At 46.1% G+C, this 9,523-nt stretch overlaps 1 protein-coding gene across 3 annotated transcripts in view; it reads right to left on the reverse strand.

The window, feature by feature from the left end:
• The window catches only part of SOCS5 (suppressor of cytokine signaling 5), a 34,426-nt gene extending 31,086 nt beyond the window's left edge, over positions 1 to 3,340 (reverse strand). The window contains exon 1 of one of the 3 annotated variants that reach the window (XM_068185547.1): positions 3,190 to 3,340. The gene's annotated coding sequence lies outside the window, so the exon portion shown is untranslated. Of the gene's footprint in view, positions 1 to 2,330; positions 2,451 to 2,888; positions 3,047 to 3,189 lie in introns of those variants that run through there. The other 2 variants (XM_068185546.1, XM_068185548.1) reach the window with 2 other exon arrangements.
• Positions 3,341 to 9,523: the final 6,183 nt, after the last annotated feature.

A 9,523-nucleotide genomic window follows, 5' to 3' on the forward strand; every position in this document is an offset into this window, starting at 1 on the left:
TTTTGTTGAAAAATTTAAGAGAAATGTCCAGCTGTATGTATGGAGAGAGCACGTGGGCTCCTCTCCTTAATTTAACTTAACTAACAGCTACGCTAGCTGGTGAAAAATATGCAGTGTGTCAAAGTTAATTTATCAAGCTGACAAAGTATAAGGGCTCCAGAAGGTATAGCATACATTTACTAAAATTTAAATATAACATTTTAACTAGATATAGCTCAAAGATTAAAATAAGCTGTCCAATAACCAAACCACACAAATACATATCAGTTCAGAGCACTTCTTATTTAATGGAGCAATTGCATGCTTGTTTCAAACTAATGCATAGGTCAGCATATCAGAAAAGGTGATCATCCTTCACACCTCAAACCCCATGAATCAAAATGTGTTTTTTTTTAACTAGGTGGATATCTTTGGAAGACAGAGAGCTTGTCAGTACAATGCAGGCCATGATCAGATGGAGGGGAGGCACTGCATGTTGCTCAACACAACCAAACCCCTTACCTCCCAGAAGCCTCTAGGCACAAATACCACAAGGTAAAGTGTTAATTTCCCCCTAAGGGTGAAACTAGGAAGCACAGCTCTTGGGGAAAAAAGGCAAGGAAATCAACCTAAAGTAGACAGTTATTCAATAATTACTTAACTAGCCAACCTACTCCAATACTTTGGAATAAAAATCAGTATTTTAGGAGTTTATGATGGAACCTTTACATCAAAAGTTCTTTCATCTACAAAATCAGGAATGTGCGATTTAGTAAACAAAAAGATATCCTGTTTAAATTTTACATTTGTTTTCACTATTTGCAGCAATAAATAAAATATCACCACTTTAACTAAATTTTAAGAATAGATAAAATTGCTGTATGGAAGTTACATGGAGTGACCTGAATTCATGAAGTATCTATCAAAAATTGAGCTATTTTGCAGGATGCTAACACAGGATGAGGTGCTTTGCAACTATTAACAAAAGCCATCACTATTGTTTGATTAGACTAAAATCTATCTCTAAACATAATGAATGAGCCCCAAAAATGCATATTATACCATCTTGGGTTATAAGTCCATCATGGAAACATCTAATTTGAAGAATAGTTAGTCATCTCTCTAGAACCTTGCTGCAGAGTGACGGGTTTCACATGTTTCAAAGAAGACTTAAAAATCCCTTTCTGCTTGAACACAGTTGATTTCTAGTCCCTTGCATTTGCTCATTCTTTTTTAGATGTACCTGCCATCATTAAAAGAGCAACAGAAGAGAAATTCTAGATATTCCTACAAGGACTAACCAAGCCATTTTTCCAATGCTCTCACACACATGAAGCCATGTCAAGCTACTGCTACCCAACTGTCTGAATTCACCACCTGATTTGTATTGATAATGCAATCCTGAAAACCAGAATAGAGGCAGGACATTTAGACAAACTGGAAAATCAGAACAGATTTCATCTGCTCAGTCCACCAGGTCACAAAATTGGTTTGTTTTCTCTCTTTCTGTAGTTTGCTTTGGACTGACAAATAAGTCACACAAGCATAGCTAATTCACTCTGCCATATTTAGTCATATACGAAAATGTAAAGAATTTAATCTATTCTGACAGAAACTCTATTGCTAAGGCGATCACTTTGATATGAGGTCCATTTGAGTATCTTGGTTTCCAGACTGACAACTGAATGAAGTAGGAGGTTGCTAACTTGGAAACTTGCCTCCTTTCAAATGTCTCACTGCAGCAAACTCATCAGCTGAGGATATTCAAGGTAACAGGGGTTATGCTCAGGCTGAGAGCTGCATGAGATCTTCAGCAGGAAGCCTCTAATGGAACAAATTTGCATGACGCAAGGTCTTGAGGTGAATGGATCACACTTCAAGATTTCTATGGACGTAACATTCCCAAATAATACTGGAATTAGCTCCAGTGAAAAAGCATCTTTGGTTTGTGTGGTTTGGCCAGGGATCACAGCTCACAGAATGGGATATGGTGCCATATGATGAACAGCATAAAATTTATCACTTACAATCAGAAACAGTGCAGAAAATTTCAACAAGCTTTACAAGAGAGGAGGAAAAATAAAAGAGGGGAGCATTCCATAAGTATTCAGAGAATGGAAACAGACGCACATGCTGAGTTCATAAGACCACATCACCAGATGAAACAAATATTCAGAGACAGAAACGTATTCCATAGGATTAAGCTACTGGGATTCAGTGCAAGTATTGAAGTACAAAGTTAACAAGAGCAAAAATAACTCGATTTACTGCTCCTACAATTCCAAGAAATCATTCACAACTTCGAGTCAGATGCTTATAAAGACCACTTGCAAACTTTTATGAGCGCTCACGAGGGAAGACGGCCTGATGCTTAACGCACGCCCCTCCGCAGAAGGGGTTAAAAGGAGACTGGACGCCCGGAGGGCACCTTAGTGGTCATTCTGACGGGTGATTTCCATACGGACAAACCGTGCGTGCAAAGTCGGACACAGGAGACCGCCGACCACCCCGCTGCTCCTGCACCAGCCCCACGATCACCCCAGGTGCCAACACCGGGCACCCCCGTCCGGCCGGGGACAGGTTCGAGTCCGAGCCTCCGCACCCGGGGCTCCGCTGCGAACACTCAGTGGGGCGGCCGGGACAGAACGGAACCGCCCCCCCACACCGCTCCCCGCCTCCCCCGCCCCAGCCCTTCTCCCGGCCGCGGGTACAACAGAGCCCTCGCCATCCCCTCCCCCGGCTCCCTCGGGCCGGGACAGGGCGGCAGCTCCCACCTCCCTCCCGCACGGAGCCGCGGCCTCGGCGGGCGGCAGCGGGGCCGCGGCCGCCCGTGGCCGGAGGGGGGTGAGCGGCGCAGGCAGGTCCCGCCCGCCCGCCGCGCCCGCGCCCCGAACGGAGGCAGCACCTACCGCTGCGCCGTCCCGGCGGGGGCAGCGGCGCCTCAGCGCCGTCCCGGCGGGGGCAGCGCCCGCAGCATCCCCGGCCCGGGCCCGCCGCAGGTGCCGCTACCGGAGCGACCGGACCGAGCCCCCTCCCTCCCTCCCTCCGCCCAATGTAAAACAGTTCCCCGGGCACCGGAGCGGAGACACCGGGAGCGACACCTCGCCGACCAATGAGAGCCGGCCTGGCGCCCCGCGGCGCCAATGGGAGCGGCGGGCTGGCGGGGGCGGGGCGTCGCCCAGCTAACCGGGCCACGGCGCTCGCACTGACCCGCTAGGCTGTCACCGGTGGCCTCCAGTGACCACCATCTTGGAGTTGGGCGCGATGCCCGCGTCGGGAATGGGCTAGCCGGCCGGCGGCCATCTTGGGTCCGGGCGGAGTCACGTGCAGGGGCGGGCGGTGGGGAAGGGGCGGCCGAGCGGAGCCCACGCCCCGCCCCTCCGGGAGCCGGAATTCTCCGCGACAGCCGGCGTCAGAGGCGGAACGGGAACGGCAGTGGGAAGCTGGCTTCTCACAGTATCGCTGCCGAGGAGGCCGGATGCTGCGCAGGCAGGTACCGCCCCGGCACTGCGCCTGCAGGCGTCAGGCGGCTCCTTGCACGCCGCAGGGAGCAGAAAAAGCTTACGCGTGGAGACCCTTGGAGACACGTCGGTATTGTTGGGAGTAATACTCCGTTCAAAGCAGTTTCCTCTCTCCTCCTCCGTATAATGGAGAGCAAATCCATGGCTTGGCCTAAGTGCAGGTAAAGTAACATGCGATCACGTCGGGCAAAGGAATCGCTCTCTGCTGCAGAAGCGCAAAAAGACGGCTGCTATTCCAAGTAACAGAGCACATCGCATCTTCCTGTATCTGGCAGATTCACTGGGACACTACAGTGCAGAGGGTGGACACTTAGATGAGAAAAGATGCATAGATGTCGGGCTCAGAGGGAAGGGTCCATGGGTTTACACTGCTGGAAGGCAGCAGCAAGCAGAGAATGGCAGGAGCCCGTTCTCTTGGCATCTTTCTCAGAGACTTTTGAGCAGGAGACAGAGTGTGCGCTCAACAAGCTTGCAGGCAGTGCTAAAGCAGGAACAGTGAGTACTGAAGGACAGAGCTGCCATTTAAATGGATCTAGACCGGTTGGGGGAATGACCTGACAGGAAGTTTGTAAAACTCAGCAAGGACGAATACAAGGAAATTTGACAAGTCCTGCACTTGGGAAGGAACAGGCCTCTGCAACAGTACCAGGCGGGGACTGATGGGCTGTGGAGCAGCTTTGCAGAAAAGGATGTGGGGTCTTGTTGGACAGCATGTTGGACAGCAATGTGTCCTGGCAGCGAAGGCGGCCAAGAGCATCCCAGGTCACACCACTGGAAGCATAGCCAGTAGGCCAAAGAAAGTGATTATTTATTTCTGCTCAGCTACTTGTGGAATAGTGTATCCTGTTTGGGGTCCCAAAATGCAAGGAAAATCTCAACAAACTAAAACAAATTCAGTGGAAACCACCAAGTGCTCCAGGGGAAGGTGCAGCACTTGCCCTGTGAGCAGAATCTGAGCTAACCACCCTGGATTAACTTGAAGAGACAGCTTAAAATACTTCAGCATACAAAACACAGCCTAGCGTATACATCACCAGCAAAACCCCCAAAGGTGAAATACTGTATAAACAATTCTGCATCTTGGAAAAGGATGAAAAATATAATGAAACATACATAATTGATGTTAATTGCATTCAAAATGACACTGACGAGGCCAATGTGTGAATTTACAGTTCTAGAACAGGGTAGCACTCATGAAGGATTCATGTGCACCCCGCACAAATGCAGCTAATTTGCCATTTGGCAGTCCTGCATAAACAGTGCAAGAAAGAATGTGTTAACAGGTAACAACAACAGGCAAAATAAATACAGAGCCAGCATAGCCAGGATCTGCTTAACAGTTCAACATAGGGAAATGCAAAGTCCTGTACCTGGGGAGCAGCAGCCCTAGGTGCCTGTACATGCAGGGGGCTGTCCCAGCAGCTTTGTGGGAAGGACCTGAGGGTCCTGACCCACACCAAGTTGAACACGAGCCAGCAACACACCCTTGATGCAGAGAAGGATAACAGTATCCAGGGCTGCATGTTGCCAGCAGGTTGAGGGAGTTGATTCTGCTCCTCTCCTCAGCACTGGTGAGGCTGAACCTGCTAAGCTCCCCAGTAAAAGGGAGATACAAAGCTACAGGAGAGAGTTCAACAGAGGGTTGCTAAGGTATTAGGGGATTGGAGCACCTCTCCTGTGAAGAGGGGCTGGAGGAGATGGGGCTGTTCTGGCTGGAGAAGAGAAGGCTTAGAAGAGGATCTTATTGATGTGTATGAATACCTGAAGGGAAGATACAGAGGATGAAGCCAGGGGTTAAACCACAACAGTCTTTTCTGCAGTTATCCAACACTGACTCCACTTGTATAAAAATTCCATAAGTCAGTTTTAATTTCAATTTATAGGCTGTTTCACTTTTTAATTAATTCTGTAGCAAATGATAACATTTTCATTTCCAGTATGCAGTAAAAATTTTTTGCTAGATACCTAAAACTTATCAGAAGTATAAAGTTTTAATAACATAAATCCTCAGATTTGCTACATGTCTTTATATTTGTAGAGTAGGTCCTCTTGATGTTATCATTTTTGTCAGGATTAAGGTTCAGCCAACAGTTTTCATCTAATGAAAACACCTACCTGAAAATTCTGGCCTGCTACTAGGGCAAAGAAGTTATAACTGGCTGGAGGGAAATAATCAACTGCTTTGTTTCATTTTGAAGATCTGATGATAGGATGGAGGAAAAGAAAGGAAATAGGCTGCTATGTGCTATAAACAAGAAGAAAAATTCCTAATACCAGCAGAACTAGGCTGTGGGCAGAGCTCAGCAGGATAGAAACTTTTGCAGCTGGTGGTTATCATGCCTGGGCTTCACCAACCTGACCCACACAGCTGTAAGCCATACTTTGATTTTGTGATGAAGCACTGATGTAAGGGACCAGCTCTGAGCCCTCAAAGCATGATGGAACTTACTGTGGCTTTTCTGTACTAATGTGTTGGGCATCTGAAGAGCTCTGTCAGTAAGACTGGGAAGGATATGAGAAAGCCATGGACTGTTGTGGGTGCTCAAAACTATGAGGCTGCAATGAGCCTATTGGAAGAAATGAGATCACCTCCTTTCTCAGGGTGTACACACACCCTTGAATGAAAAGCAATTCCCTGGGGAAATTTCTGGGCAACCCCTTCTTTTGTAAGGCAATTAATTTTCCTGGTGGAGGGCAATGATCTGTGCATTGTAGGAGGACAAGGGGATGCTGTGAGGAAACACCACTTGGAAGAAGGTGATCAGAGGCTGGAAACTGAACCAGCTGCTACCTCCCACGTTGGCTTGCTTTCATCTTTCAGTGTTTATTTCCCAGGCATGCCGACAGCCTGGGGTGTGTGCTGCCAACTGTGCAGCACTGCAGGGCATGCTGTGCACAGTGCCCTCAGTCTGCTACTCCTGGGTGACACTGCCCACTTTCTGTGCTATGGGCCACCGTGGTTGCTCCACCAGCCCCGAGCTGCCACATTAACCATGGTTCCTTAGCCCATATCTGCTGGATCATTGCTGCCCTTGTGTCCCTGGCTGATCCTGCTTCTGTGTTGCAAATTGTCTGACCCTGGCAACCTCTGCAGCTCTGGACCCACTCTCTCCCACTCCCTTGTCCAGAGTTTATCCTCTCTTCAGCCTAGAGCAATTCTGAGAAAGCAAATGCAGGCATAAAACTTAAATAAAAGTTTTTCATTTGCGATGGAACTTGATAAGTTTGATGAAGTTAGTCAACGTTCATGTTCTCCCCTCACTCCTAACAGCATCAGCCATCTACCAGACCTCAGTGTCAGGGGTTGTAAAACTGAATTGGAGCTCAGCAAGGCAAAAGAGCACTTTTCATTTCTGGTTGATGTGGCAAGCAGCCTTCTGTGCAGACCCAGCATCTGTGCCCAGAAATCTGTGCGTCTGTGGAACTGAGGTGCAGCTACAATGGTAGGAATTTCCTGTGCTAGGGTGCTTTTTCTAGGCCATGATGGCAAACAGCCAGAGGATTGCCCATAGGAATCAGAGAAGTCATTAGAAGTGTGAACACTCATTGCTGCCTTCTTACTTCCAAGTCTTTTTCCATTCAGAGCGAGATAAATGGCAGCCTGGCAGAGAAGAATAATTAGTGATGGAAAACCTAATATAATAGCAAGGAAAGAGAGCAGGAGTAAAACAATAAGCACTTTCATTATCCTGCTGAGGAAATCTTGGTGTCTGTGTATAATCCTGTCAGCAAAGGATACCTTGAAGCAAAAGGCTGATGAGCATGTACTAGATAAACAACAAGATTTAGCAAGAAGGACTTGCAATAGGGACAGAGACCTCTGCAAAGCAAAAGTGGACAATCCTGGGAAAGGTAGATCAAATGCAGGGTCTTGTCTGGTGTCTAATCTAACAAAAATAATCCCAACATGGCACAGCTTCAGGATTAAGAATAGAGGAACCCTCATCAGCAGGCTAACCAGCTCCTGCTGGGCACCTTCACCTACCAAGTGCTGCCCTGCTTTGCCCTCACTGACCTCTGGCAGTTTTGCTTGCATGTAAAATCAGTCACAGCATGGTGACCTGTTTGTTCACAAGCAGACTTACATTCATTTTGCAGAACCAAAAGTTCTATCTTACCTAATAAATAGAAGGCAAAGTTGCACTTAAAAATGCAAGAACTTCAGGTATCAAAAGAAAAATATATTTTTGAAATGTTGACCTGAACATCCAGCATACCTGCCCTTTCTTTGAAGGGCAGTCCCTTGCCAGGGACTGCCCTTCAAAGAAAAGGCAAGGCTGGTAAAGTGACTGGACCGAGCTGGACAATATAGATCCAAGTATTTTTAATCTGGGATAACTGAACATGACTAGAAATAGAGAGGCATGAAATCAGGATACCCCAGTGTAATCACTTTGATGGAGGAAGAGCTCAGAAGGGGCTGGTTACTTGCTTTCCAGTCCTTTGCTTTCCTCTGCCTCTTCCACTGCAGCTGAGCTGGGGAAAAGACCTAGAAGCCTTTCTGATTTTTTTGGAAGCTGAGTCATTTGGGTGGATGAAATAAGAACATCTATGATGCTCCTTTCTCCATTGTTCTGTACTTTGAATAAGCATTGACATCAAGGCTGAAACATAAACTTTCTGATTTGTTTGCAGGTTCCCCACTTTGCATAGGTGTTAATAGTGACTCCTCCTGTGAGGAAAAGGACAGCTAGGCTCCAGGACAGCTTCAGGCAGGCACAACACATGCAGTGACATTGAAAAGTACTCTGACATGTCCAAGCACCACCCAAGACTGTAGTATGCATTGTTCATCTTTCTTTTACTGAGTAATACAAAGCAACTGCTAGAACCGGTCCCTAGCCTACCATCTTTTGCTTGTTTGTTCATTAAGTAACTTCCAATCATCTCCAGAGTTGAGAAGTCTGTTCTTCCCGGTGCAAGGAAGGTATAATTTTAAAATATTTTCCTTTGAAATGGATTTATTTGTGATCTAATCTGGTGCTCTGTTACTAATTCATGAATTGGCATACTTTTGTCACAAGTAAACAGTATCTACCATGGTCTTAAAATGACAGGGTCTAAAGGCTTTGAGAGGGAGCTCGACCATTTGCAGAAAATTAGTGCTTAGCATTTTCTGAAAACTAGGTCCATCTTCAAGGTATTTCAAACTGAATACATAAAAGCAGAGAAACCTCAAATCATTAGTTACTTTTGAAAATTTTAGCCAGGGAACATTTTTTTAGTGCTGGTTGTGGAATCATCAATTATCACTGCATAGAATATAATAACAAAGCAGAGCTTCCCAATGGATGAAAGCAAGCCACTTCTCTTCTAGCTTTTCTTTTTTTTTTTTTTTTAACAGCAATAATAAAACATATTATTATGCACTTCCAACCATGAATGTTCTCCAAAGCAATTTGATATTAAACTCCAAATCATCTGACTGGATGAGTTTTTACAGATTGTTACAGCACAGCAAGCTCGGAATGTTATTAGAGTGCTTGAGGCATAGTGCTGTTCCATGGAAAATGAGGAACAATTAAAAATTTTAAGAGTCCCAAAATTCCTTTTCTCAAAGGGGATTTGTGGAACTGCTGAGATTAGAGCCATTCCTATTCAAGCAGCTCTATTCCTGAGGAGATCTTCGTTTGTGCCTGTTTAGTCTGAAGGATCTGGTTTATTTCACCAGGGCAGAATACTAATGTGAGCTGGTGGTTCTGTTCTCTGCACTTGTTTAGTTTTCCTTTCTTTCTTCAGCAGCAATGCATTTGCACAATTTTTCAGGCGACATCAACAGTAGGAAGAGGTTGGGTTGAAGCCTAATTATACTACCCAGATGCATGCCAGGCTTGTATTTTCAGTGCTTCGTCCCTCTGACTGTCCACTGTACTGCAGGTTTGGCAGACCATACCTTCCATGATTCAACATAGAAGACTGCTTTTCAGCACTTATAAGAGCAATTTTAATCTGCAGAAATCGCCATTAGTTAGAGAGAGGTGAAGCAAAATTGCATGTGACACCTGACACCAGCATCAACAGGG

The sequence above is a fragment of the Anomalospiza imberbis genome, chromosome 3 (assembly GCF_031753505.1).
Source record: "Anomalospiza imberbis isolate Cuckoo-Finch-1a 21T00152 chromosome 3, ASM3175350v1, whole genome shotgun sequence".
In the NCBI taxonomy this organism is placed as follows: domain Eukaryota; kingdom Metazoa; phylum Chordata; class Aves; order Passeriformes; family Viduidae; genus Anomalospiza; species Anomalospiza imberbis.